Raw genomic sequence first — 12,325 nt, 5'->3', positions numbered from 1 at the left:
ACTGTGGCGGCGCATCTCCGTCGCCAGAACGTCCACGTCTACCCCTACTTGGACGACTGGCTCATTCAAGCAAAGACAGAACAGCAGTGCGTCGACCACGTGTCACGCACCATTCATCTCCTGCACGATCTGGGATTCTCTCTGAACTACCCAAAGTCCCATCTCCAGCCCGCCCACGTGCGACAGTATCTGGGCGCGACAATCAACACTCTGGCGGCCACTGCGCAGCCAAGTTCAGTGAGAATCGCCAGTATCCAGACGCTGATCCAACGATTCAGACCTCAGCACTCGCTTCCAGCGAAGGTGTTCATGCAGTTGATAGGCATGATGGCCTCCTGCATCTCCATTGTCCCGCACGCGAGACTACAAATGCGTCCGCTTCAGGAGTGCCTAGCACGTCAGTGGACTCAGGCTCATGGGCAACTGACAGACCTAGTGTTGGTGAGCGGTCGGGCATACAACTCTCTGCATTGGTGGAATCCACAAAACCTTTGCAAGGGCCGACCATTCCAAGAGCCTGTGCCACAGATTATCCTGACAACGGACGCCTCTCTCCAGGGATGGGGAGCGCATGTACTCCAGTACACAGTGCAGGGACTCTGGACACTACAGCAAAGGAAGATACACATCAATGTGTTGGAACTGATGGCAATCTTCATGGCCTTAAAGGCGTTCAAAGTACATCTGTGCAACAAAGTCGTGTTGATCCGGACGGACAACATGACGGCCATGTACTACATTCAGAAGCAGGGAGGCACACACTCTCCGCAGCTGTCTCATCTGGCTCAGAGCATGTGGAAGTGGGCCATTCAGAGGAACATCTTCCTCATGGCGGAGCATCTCCCGGGCAAAGACAACCAGATGGCGGACCTGCTCAGCAGGCACAGTCATCAAATGCACGAGTGGGAGATACATCCATCAGTACTCCGACCGTACTTCCAAAGGTGGGGTCATCCAGAGATAGACCTGTTCGCCACAAAGGAGAACGCAAAATGCCAAAGCTTCGCCGCCAGATTCCCACACCCGCAATCACAGGGCAATGCGATGTGGATGAACTGGTCAGGCAGATTTGCGTACGCTTTTCCCACAGCACCTCTGATACCGCTGGTGGCACGCAAGCTCCGGCAGCACTCGATGACTCTCATCCTGGTTGCTCCGACGTGGGCTCGCCAACCATGGTACACCACGTTTCTAGAACTGTCCGTGGTACCGCATCAAAGGCTTCATCTCACTCCCAGCCTTCTGACGCAGAGCCATGGCGACATTCAGCACCCAGATCCGCAACAGCTCAACCTGGCGATCTGGCTCCTGAAGTCCTAGAGTTTGGCTACCTCAATCTTCCTCCCGATTGCATGGACATCATTCGGGAAGCAAGGAAGCCCACTACGAGAGCTTGTTATGCGGCTAAATGGAAGAGGTTTGTCATCTACTGTGTTAACCACGATATTGACCCGCTGGATGCTTCCATTCAAAACATCATTTGTTACCTGTTCCATCTGTATCAATGCAATCTGGCGTACTCTTCCATCCGCATTCACCTGTCTGCTATGGCAGCATACCTCCAGAATAGGCAACACCTGTCACTCTTTAAGGTCCCTGCTATCAAGGCCTTTCTGGAAGGACTCAAAAGAGTCATTCCACCAAGGACCCCACCAGCTCCAGAATGGAACCTCAATGTGGTTCTTACAAGGCTGATGGGTCCTCCCTTCGAGCCACTGCACTCTTGTGAGCTTCAGTTTTTGACTTGGAAGGTTGCGTTCTTAGTAGCAATTACATCGCTACGGAGGGTTAGCGAGCTGCAGGCGCTCACCATCCAAGAACCTTTCTTCCAAGTACATGCTAACAGGGTGGTGCTCCGCACTAACCCTAAATTCCTACCCAAGGTAGTATCTCAATTCCACATAAACCAGACAATTGAGTTGCCGGTGTTTTTCCAAAACCCAGAAACGCTGGCGGAGCGGATGCTCCACACCCTTGATGTTAAGAGAGCCTTGATGTACTATGTAGACAGGACAAAAGATTTTCGCAAAACCAAGCAGCTTTTTGTTGCTTTTGCCACACATCACAAGGGAAACGCTATCTCCAAAGCTGGGATCGCTAGGTGGATAGTGAAATGCATTCAGATCTGTTACGCTAAAGCTAAGCGCACTCTCACTATCCCACCAAGGGCCCACTCCACCAGGAAGTTGGGGGCCTCTATGGCTTTCCTAGGTAACATTCCCTTAGAAGATATCTGTAGAGCAGCCACATGGTCTACCACACATACTTTCACTAAACACTACTGTGTAGACGTGCATTCCAAACAGCAGGCAGCTGTTGGTCAGGCTGTTCTCAAAACACTTTTTCAGACTGCTGCAGCTGGCACGGGCGGCCACCGCTAATGGAGGGACTGCTATGTATTCTATGCACAGATATGAATTCAGCAGCCCACATGCCTCGAACTGCAAATGCTACTTACCAGTATGCATCTGTTCTTGGCATGTAGGGCTGCTGACATTCATATCGCCCACCCTCCTCCCCGGCGCCTGTAGCAGCTGCAGTATTTCATTCATATGTATATATGTATATGCTCATAGCATGGTCATCACTCACATACTTCACTCCATCTCTGCCAATGGCTAAAAACAATCTGGGGATGGAGGCGATGCCCATGCGCACTGTAGTCCAGGGGAGGAGCCACCTATCTCGTGATACTTCGAAGACTCTTCCAGGACAACAATGTGCAATCATCCGGACCCAACACTAGGCGGCGATCTATGCACAGATATGAATGTCAGCAGCCCTACATGCCAAGAACAGATGCATACTGGTAAGTAGCATTTGCATATCCTGCTGAGATGGTGTCATCGTTGTCAGTGCTGATGTCAAAGGGACCAGTGTGTATTTTGGTGCCAAATGGAAGTCTGGTTGCATCATAGTGGAACCAGAGGCAGATTCAGGAGACATAGACAGTCCTGAGGAGGGACCTCCATGGATCCTTATGGCACGGATGGCAAATGATAACATCTGACAGGTCAGTCCTGCTGATCGTTCAGCAAGGCTGCAGCCTGCCATTCCTTTTGGACCCATCACAACTCCCGCCCACATCAGAGCATCTTTCATCATTTCCACTACCCTATCTTGCTCCAAGAAGTGCAGGTTCGAGGGCGTCGCCAGGAACATCGCCGAATAGCAGCATCTGGCAGAGCTCTGGCAGCCCGAATCTAATCCTGAGCGATATACTGCCCTTCAAATCGCCATCTACTGCCCACCTTAGGGGCTATCGATTCCCCCCCCATACCCAGTGGGCACCTTAAGCACCGGCAAAAATGAGAACGAGCAGTGCGGTGAAGAAGAAAATGAGACAGGGTGGGGACGACGCAAGGCTGCCCAAGATGGCAGATAGGGATGCTGAGCCTGGGGGAAACCCCTTGTGCCATGGAAAGAAGACGCAACCTGACACTCCTGCCACTCCCCACGGAACACAGCGGGAGAGAGCCATACCAGGATGCAAGCGCCAAATACAAGTTATGAGCCTCGACGTGGGTGGCTGCCTGGGGGCCCCCGTAGAGACGGAGAGGTCTCGTGAGAGGGGGAGGCAACCCGCTGCCCGCCGGGCTGGTGCAGTGGAGAAGCTGGGCCTCTGGTGTAGTGCGAGACTTCAGGCCCAAGCCAGTGCTCAGGTGAGAGGGACTGGCACGGCGATACCGAGCGAACTGGGCCTCATCCCCCCACCGAGACACAAGCAGAGTCGCAGTATGGGAGGAGCTTCCGGGGGTCCACCAAAGAGGTGGAGATGGCTTGGGTCGGTGTGAAGAAGGGGTGACCCCAGTGCCCAACACGTTGGTGTGCTGCAACAGAGATCGGCAGCTGGAGGGCCGCAGAGGGAGGTGGCCCATACCCCGGCCCACACCACCGGAAGCAAGGAGTTGAAGAGTAAGGGAGAAGGGCCTCTTGACTCCAACGGCGGCACTATAGGGTGGAGTGGGCGCCAGACCCGGCCGAACAAAGCCAGCGAGCTGGAGCCCACACTCAGTCGAGAGGGGCTGAGGATGAGAGGACCCCCCTCCCTGGTTGCCTTGCATTGGAGAGTATATATCAACCCCAGCGCAGGAATAGAGGCGGGAGTTGACTGAGGCCTCCGGGGAAGTATGCTGCAAGACGTGCCTTCCACAATCGCTGCCCGGCCGTCCATAGATGAAGGACCCGACAGCTGGAGATACTCAAGATGCAGATGGAGCAGTGGGCCAAAATTGCCTTGGCGATTCTGTGACACCCGGAGATGTGGAGAGGAATACCTTGAATCGCCCATCGAGCGGAGGAAGAGGTGAGAAGAGCGACCTCTTATTTCCCACTTCCCCACCCCCCCACCCCCACCCCCACCCCCACCCCCACCCCACACCTCGAACTCAGCATCAAGAGACGTGGTCGCGGAGGACCGCATTTGGGGCCCACCCCAGGATGTCTGCACCGCGGGGTTCTGGGAGTCTAGGCATCCTGCTTGTCAACTAGGCCAGATGGTAAATGTAAGCTATGCCGAGGAACCTGAAGTCTTAGTGGGCCCAGCACCAGGGGAACCCGACTGATTCCATCAGGTTTCAGAGTAGACTGCAGAACACCTGCAGTGGTGGCTCAACCACAATTGACCTCCTCTCGCTGCATCACCCACACTTGACGTTGGTGACAGATGTCATTGATGGGATGAAGAAGTCATCTGAGAGAGGTGGTCTCTTTATCCACATCAGTCTGTTCATGTTGCCGGCCATCTTTCTGGTGCTGAAAGTCTTCCTACCATCAGAGGGAGGCTAATTCAAGTTCTCATGGACAACGCCACCACCATGTGGTTCTACAGCAAGAAGAGTGGGGTAGGGTTCTGGGTCCTGTGTCTGGAGGCAGTTCATCACTCGAGCTTGCTGGAGGGCTAGGGCATCTCCCTGGTCGTGAACCAACTTGCAGTATCATTGACGGTAAAGTGGGTGAACTCTGCGGGTGGCACTGGGCAAATCAGGTATGGTAGTTAAATCCCAAGGGGCTACAAGACATCTTCCAGCAATGAGTAAAGCCCTAGCTAGATCATTTCACCACAGTCGAATGTGCAATATTAAAACATATGTGCGCTGGAGGGTAGAGCACACGACTCCAGTAAGCCTTTTCGCTATTGTCTCTCGAGTTTTGAAGAAGATCCGGAACAGGGCCCAAGTCATCCTAGTGGCTCCAGATCTGGCAAGGAAAGTGTGGTACCTGGACCTTCTGGGCATGTGCATTTGTCCTCTGATTAGGCTACAGCTTCAGGAGGATAATCTGTCGCAGCAGCAGGGCAGGGTGCAACACCCGAACCTGCCAATCGCAACCTCCATGCATTGATATTGATCATAAACAGTTAACTGCGTTCACTTTTCGATGTCATTGTAGCTGCCAGGGATCCTTCTACTCAGTCTCTCTATACCTGGTGCTGGGACAACTTTGTAGCTTAGTGTGGCAGCCGCAGTACAGATCCATTGCATGCCAAATGGTGGATGTCCTTCTGTTCGTTTTATTACTGTCTCAGCAAGTTCTTGAATTGGGCTTCATTAAAGGTTATTTGTTGGCCCTTTTACATTTACCGGACGGGATTAACTGTCCTTGTACATATCACCTGTAATAAGATTTTAAAAGGTGTGATTCATTTATTTTCTCCAGCACCTTTTGTGATGATAGTATGATATCTTAATTTGGTCCTCACTTTACTCATGCATGCTATTCGAACCAGTGCACAACTGGTCAATTACATCTCCTGACTGTAGACTGTTTGCTCTGTGGGGAGTTTGGCTCACCGTATAAGCGAATTCCCAGCTCTCACTGCAGTGGCCTTACACCACCTTTTTCCACAGGTAAAGTGGTGTTGAGGACCAGAGTGGCCTTTTTACCAAACTTCCTGATTGCTTTTCTCTTTGGGCAATCCATTATGCTTCCCACATTATTTGCTCTGCCTTACCCCTTGAAAAAGGAGAGACTCTAATGGTTGGACCCCGACAGAGCTTTAAGCTTAAATTAATCGCACAAAGACCATCTGTCGGCTGATCGACTGTTTGTGTGGTACTCTGGGGTAAAGACGGTCAAGGCAGTGCAAAAAATGCCTGTGTTGGGGTGGGTAGTTCTCTGCATTATGATCAGACCAAGAAGCAGCTCCAGGAGGGATTGCAGGCCCATTCCACCCGGGCCAAGGCTGCTACAACTTTGCTGTCACGTGGAGTGCCTGTCCTTGACATCTGTAAGTCTGTGATTTGGGCACGCCATCGGTACACAAGTTCGCAAAGCACTACTGCCTTGACAGCCAGGCCTATCAAAACAATAACATGGTACCCTATGGGGTTCAATTGCAAAATTTACTTTTTGTCACATTGAAATAATTTAACACTGGAACATCAGCAGCAATCAAATCCAACATTTTATTTAATAATTTTTATATTATTGGGGGCGTGGTTTGGACGCCGAGGGAGATGGCGGCGCTCTGAGTCTCTCTGCTCGTGCCGGAGGGAACGTTTAAAAACTGGAGCATACAAACCTCTCCAGCGCCGGGAAAATAAAAGAACTGGACGGCGGAATGTGAGCGGGTCACAAAGAGCGCTCGGTCGACGAGCTGCGTGAAGGTGAAGTCCGGTTTTGCGGGATTTGCAGCTCCGCTCCGGCGCTGCTGGTGAAGGACGGCGGGAGGAAGGCTACGTGTCCGCCCAGCAAACCACCGAGGACGCCGGCAGACAGAGAACGAGGGTCTGCTCGATATGAGAGCAGGCTTTGAAGGACTCCGGCGGTAACCGGTCTGGCAGATGCACGGAAAGGGCAGCGGGAGAAACAGTGAGTAAAGGAAACGCCTGAAACGCTTGGCAGGCACAACAAAAGTGCACAGAAAGCGGCCACCGCTCGCACCACACAAAATGGCGGCGTAACGAATTTCCAAAGATCTGCAGGCATACAGATTGATTCTGGCCACATGAGATGAGCGTTTTCACTGGGTAAAGGAGATAAAAACGATTGTGCATGGAAAACGCCTGATCATTGTTCTCATTGGAACATTAAAATCGGTGTCTTGATGACAAGCAGAAATGTGCTTTTCTGGGATGATTTTGGCCCCTGAGGATTGATTCTGATCTCGTATGTGTAGTCTGACCATGTTTCCAAATTAACCCGAATACTTTGACACTGCTGAGACATCAGGGCTGCCACAATTTCATATGCTATGATGGCTGGGTGCTGGCTCAACATGAAGGAATAATTAGTTGTTGTTCTACAATGGGCAGAAGCTGGTAAAGGCGGGTAAAGACTGGTAAAGACTGCAGGAAAGTGTAGCTTCTAAATGTATGATCTGAGATTGCGCCTACCACACGATGTGTCACTGCAATGCGATTGAGTGAGATTGCCACTCCACACATATTGCCTATTTTAAGCAAAGTGGCGACGCAAACTCTCACCGTGAGTTAAGAATGGCGCCTTCAGCACAGTGATCAACCTACTCAAACTAATGGACTGCATCATTGATTGCCGATTCCTGGCTATCACGGCTTTCTCAGTGGTCTTCTGAGGAACAAATAGGAACAAATAGGGCACTCTCCGGAGCCTGGAAAAGAAAGTGCGCCACGGCGGACAGACACAAATCAGGTGAATCAAATCACAAATCAGGTGAATCACTGCCCACGGCCAGTCAGTCTACGTCAGTCAGTCTACATCACGAGCAAACATGTCAGACAAAGAGCTAGCAAAAAGCCTAAAGAGACTTAAGTCCGATCTGCCCTCACCAGGCAAAGGAAGGAAGGATAACCCGGATCCAATAGATTTAATACTTAGCAGACTTGATGAAGTCAGGGATCTGGCGAAAGCGACAAAAGAAGAGGTGGCAGCAATCAGGCAAGACAATCGCGACACCAATGCAAAACTTTTAGAAGCAGAAACGAGGATTAGCAAACTTGAGGATATGGAAGTGAAGACCTGCAACGCAGTTAAACGCTTGTGCATAGCAGCGGATCAAACAACTCGGAAACTCGCTGAATTGGAAGACCGTAATCGAAGGGGGAACCTACGCATTTTTGGAATTCCGGAAGGTTCAGAGGACCAACTGGGGAGCTGCGTGGCTTTTCTTGAGTCCTGGTTTACCCAAGCTACAAACATGACGTTTACACACCCACTAGAATTTGATAGAGCCCATAGAGTCCCGGCAAGGATCTCAAAGGATCAAAAGGGTCCCAGAGCTATTGTTTGCAAACCGCTCAGGTACCAGCATGTAGAACAGATTCTTACCTTCATGCGTAAAAACAATCACATCTTATGGAAATCTGCTAAGGTCTATATATCTCAAGACTACAGTAAAGAGACAGTGGACGTCAGGAAGGCATTCTTGGCGCTTCGACCGCAACTGAAGAAAAGGGGCTTCCAATATGGATTCATTGGTCCGGCAAGGTATCGAGTGATTATTCAGGGCTCTCCACACATTTTTTCAGACCCACTGAAATTGAAACGTATGCTGGATGGCCCTGAGGAATTGGACATGGAGACGAATAATCCTGAAAGCTCCGCTGACCAGGCTTCAGCCTCAGGTTATAAATGAAGGGCATTCTGCAACACGCATTTTCCATTGGTATTCAATTCCTGGTTGTTTAGCAGAACAAATGAATATGTTCAGCTATTGTGTAAAACGAATATGGTGCTTTGAAGCAAAGATTATGGCCAAAGTTTAGGGCTTTTTGATTCGGAGTTCATATCTCCATATATGTATCCGTATTATACACACTTCACACATTTATACACATTTTTCAGGATACTTTGAGGGCCCATGGTTAAGGCCCAGGTTTAAGGTTCTGACTTGGTATCCATGTCTATACATTTGTATTCTTCTACCTTGAGCTACTTCGTTTAATAAGTTTAATACTTTTTCGCATGCCTCACTACTTAGGTTTTATAACTTTACCAGTTGGTATTGATTCAAACAAAAAGGTAATACCTTGTTTCGTTTATCTCTAATATTGCAGTCCTTGAATTCCTTCATACGTGCAAGGTGACTTGGTACATGATTTATTATGGTCGTGATAGTTAGAAACAACTCACAAGTTTTCAGTAAAATGTTATAAATCTTATATGCTCCAAAAGTATATGAATATGTCTAGGCACGGGGAGGCTGCACCGTACTCTCTCTCCAATCACCATGCCTACGAAATACAGGTGGGGTGGGGAGGGTGGAGGGACGAGGGGATTGGGGGTTCGGGTATGTGTTGCATATCTTTTATGTTTGATTCTTTTTCTTCTCTTTCTGTTTCTTCTTTTTCTTTTTCTTTTTCTTTTTTTTCTTTTTCTTCTTCTTGCTTGCACTTTCACTATTGCACTGACACCTGATGGTGGTGTGGGTTATAGCCTCTATGTTCACTCATATGTCCTCTCGAAGTCTCGGGGAGATGGAAGTCCAGCATTTTGTAATTGGTTAAGTGTGATGCGTGTCTTTCTCCAGATGAAGCATTCTTTAACTGTTCACACATAACGCGGTGAATACTCCGATGGGAGTATGTAATATGGACAAGATGAAGATATTGTCACTCAATGTTAAAGGTTTGAACCAACCGATCAAAAGACAAAAAATCTTAGATTTTGTGCGTAGGTTGAAAGGCGATATTGTATTGCTACAAGAGACGAAGCTGGAAGCTAAGCTGTTTTATCACTTGAGGAACAAGTTTTACAACGAAGTTGTGGGTGCAGAATCTGTTCACAAAAAGAATGGGGTGTTGATTCTTGTCGCGAAGAAATCAAAGGTGGAGGTTTTATCTCATGAGGCTAGCTCGGACGGGAGGTGGGTTACGGCCAGACTAAGCAAAGAAAATACGGAATTTTATGTTACGAACATATATGCCCATAACACCAGTGACCTTAAGTTTTGGGAGGGCTTAAATAAACATATGGAAAATATCCCAGATAGCGCTGTTCACATAGTGGGTGGTGATTTTAATCTTCCAAAAGACGCAACGCTAGATAGGGACTCCCACTGCCCTTTCAAACCAAACAAATCTCATAGAGCCTTCAATAATCTGTGTGAACGCTTTCATTTAGTGGATGCGTGGAGGCTCCAGAATCCTACAGGGAGGGATTATACCTTTTATTCTACACCGCATGACTCATACTCCAGGATTGACTACATCCTCATAACACAGAACGGGGTACCCAGAATAGAGTCTACCAACATAGAGCCTCGTGTGATGTCGGATCATTCTTGTATTTCCCTGTCCATTGCAAATGCCAAATCATCTCCCCGTCAGACGTCTTGGCGCCTGAATGATGAGATATTAAGCGACGCTCAACACAGATCTACAATACAAGCTGCCATTGTCTCTTACCTGCAAATTAATAAAGAAGGGGACACATCTGATCTTATTAGATGGGATGCTATGAAAAGTACAATACGGGGAGTATGTATCAAGATTAGGTCTGCCATGAATAAAAATTATAACGCGAAATTAGAAACCCTTGAAAGTGAAATTAGAGATCTTGAAAGTAAGCATTTAAGGTTAAGAGACGATATGACTCTTTATGCTCTGGCAAATAAGAAATATGAACACAATAAGTTAATAAGTGAAAGGGCGGGAGTTTGGCTAGACAAAGGAAAGAGGTTTAAGATTTGTGAATCCAATAAAGCAGGAAAGAGTCTCGCTTCATATTTGAAATTTAAAGTGCAAAAAAACTGTATTAACATCCTTAAGGACGCCTCAGGGAACTCACATTCTGATCCAGACAAGATAGCTGAGGTATTTAGAGTGTTCTATGAGGACCTGTATGCAAAAAATACAAAGGTGGAGGAAGATAAAATTAAGAGTTATTTGGATGTGTGACCTCCCAAGGCTGACCGCTGAAGACCAGATTAGTCTAAATGGCCCAATCAGTACTGAAGAAGTGGAGAGCGCGATTAAAAAATTGAAAACAGGGAAGGCACCAGGCCCAGATGGCTTTACAGCAAAATTCTATAAAACATTCCCAACTATGTTAACTGGGCCCTTGATAAACCTATTCCAAGAAATAAATAGCTCTGGTGAGGTAAAAGGCACCCTGGCGGAGGCAACAATTGCAGTACTCCCGAAGGAAGGGAAAGACCCATCGCTCCCAAAAAACTACAGGCCAATTTCGCTAATTAATATTGACTGTAAGATTCTAGCAATGATACTTTCCGCACGTCTTCAAAAGGTGCTCCCACAATTAGTCCATCCATCTCAAGCGGGCTTCCTAAAGCATAGGTTGTCCAGTGATAACACACGGATTTTGGCGCATGTGTTGGAGAAATCTAAACTTCTAGAAACCCCTACAGTAGCAATAACGTTAGACGCCGAAAAGGCCTTCGATAAGGTTGATTGGGTCTTTCTCAAAGCAGTCCTCAATAAATTTAATTTGGGGGAAACATTTACACGGCTAGTGATGTCACTTTATTGCTGCCCCTCGGCGCGAGTTAGAGCTGGTGGATCGTTCTCATCTTCCTTTTGCTTAAAGCAAGGTACGAGGCAGGGGTGCCCTTTATCACCCTCGTTATTTTTGTTGGCAATTGAACCATTCTTACATCATATAAGGGAAGATCCTAAAATTGCAGGTATACCCTTTGGAGACTGCACCGTTAAATTGACAGCATATGCAGATGATGTGCTTGTCCTGTCTGAAAGGGCGGATGAGGCAGTGTCTGCACTCATGTCGGACATTGAAGACTTTTCGAGGGTTTCGGGCTATAAGCTCAATAAAGACAAGACGGAGGTCAAGCTGCTAAATTACATAGGGGATAAGGGGATCTTGGGGGATTCTGGTCTTACATGGCAGCCCAAATGCTTTAAGTACCTGGGGTTGGACTTCGATAAGGATTTAGTCTCCACTCTAAAAATAAATGAAGAATCGACTTTGAAAAAAGTATCTACTCTTCTAGAAAGTTGGTCCCCAAAGTTTCTCTCATGGTGGGGCAGGGCAGAAACTCTCAAAATGATGTCAACACCATTAGTTAACTACATGGCCAGTATGCTCCCTATGACGTTCTCTAATAATTTTGTCTTAAAAATAGACCAGCTGTTTGGTAACTTCCTGTGGCGGGGCAAGAAAGCCAGGATATCTCTAAAGAAATTACAACTGGCAAAAGATAAAGGTGGCCTGGGACTACCGTCGTTCAGAAACTATCAGACAGCCTTTCTGTGTAAGCAAGGTGCTCAATGGTTAATGAAATCACCAACTTACACTCCTGTGTGGATTGACATTGAGAGATCAATAGTGGGCAAGGCTCCTCTTGAGTCTTTAATCACCATGGATCTGTCACACCTCCCTCACTCCAGATACATATTGTTAAATACCAGAAGGGCCCTACTTAGAC

The 12,325-nt window shown here is 48.1% G+C and overlaps 1 protein-coding gene across 4 annotated transcripts in view; it reads left to right on the top strand.

Annotated features, from left to right (window-relative positions):
• RANBP9 (RAN binding protein 9) overlaps nucleotides 1-12,325 on the top strand; it is a 467,999-nt gene that overhangs the window by 223,310 nt on the left and 232,364 nt on the right. The gene's annotated exons all lie outside the window — the stretch shown is intronic.

The sequence above is a fragment of the Lissotriton vulgaris genome, unplaced genomic scaffold (assembly GCF_964263255.1).
Source record: "Lissotriton vulgaris unplaced genomic scaffold, aLisVul1.2 SCAFFOLD_1218, whole genome shotgun sequence".
NCBI lineage: Eukaryota > Metazoa > Chordata > Amphibia > Caudata > Salamandridae > Lissotriton > Lissotriton vulgaris.
The sequence above is the reverse complement of the archived record's forward strand: the minus strand, read 5'-3'. Positions and strand labels throughout refer to the sequence as shown.